Raw genomic sequence first — 210 nt, 5'->3', positions numbered from 1 at the left:
TGCGGTAGGAGGGAAAATTTGTGGTCTATATTGCCTCAAACAGACACACTGCAGTTCACACTGGCGGTTCTATGTGCATACACTGGTGCATGTGCAATTTCTGCCCTGAAGCGAATGTAGGAGTCAGCTATGTAACGCATTAAAATCACCCTCCCACTCTATCGTTATGGGTCAATACACTCTTCCAATTGGAACACTAATCACGTTTGA

The sequence above is a fragment of the Salvelinus sp. IW2-2015 genome, unplaced genomic scaffold (genome assembly GCF_002910315.2).
Source record: "Salvelinus sp. IW2-2015 unplaced genomic scaffold, ASM291031v2 Un_scaffold2825, whole genome shotgun sequence".
NCBI lineage: Eukaryota > Metazoa > Chordata > Actinopteri > Salmoniformes > Salmonidae > Salvelinus > Salvelinus sp. IW2-2015.
The sequence above is the reverse complement of the archived record's forward strand: the minus strand, read 5'-3'. Positions refer to the sequence as shown.